The following is a 343-nucleotide window of genomic DNA, read 5'->3' on the forward strand; positions in this document are numbered from 1 at the left end:
ACTGTTTCCATTTGCTGTAAAAGATCAAGCTAAGAGGTGGTTAAATAACCAGCCTAATAACAGCATAAAAACATGGAAACAACCGTCAGAAAAATTCCTGAATCACTATTTCCCTCCAAAACGGATGACACAGCTAAGGCTAAGCATCCAAGGCTTCAAACAAGGAGATAATGAATCCCTTTATGATGCGTGGGAGAGATACAGAGAGATGCTAAGAAAATGCCCCTCTGAAATGTTTTCAGAGTGGGTGCAATTAGACATCTTTTACTATGGGCTTACAGAAAAAGCTCAGATTTCTCTAGACCACTCAGCTGGTGGATCTATACACATGAGAAAAACAATT

The sequence above is a fragment of the Arachis duranensis genome, chromosome 4 (genome assembly GCF_000817695.3).
Source record: "Arachis duranensis cultivar V14167 chromosome 4, aradu.V14167.gnm2.J7QH, whole genome shotgun sequence".
Lineage (NCBI taxonomy): Eukaryota > Viridiplantae > Streptophyta > Magnoliopsida > Fabales > Fabaceae > Arachis > Arachis duranensis.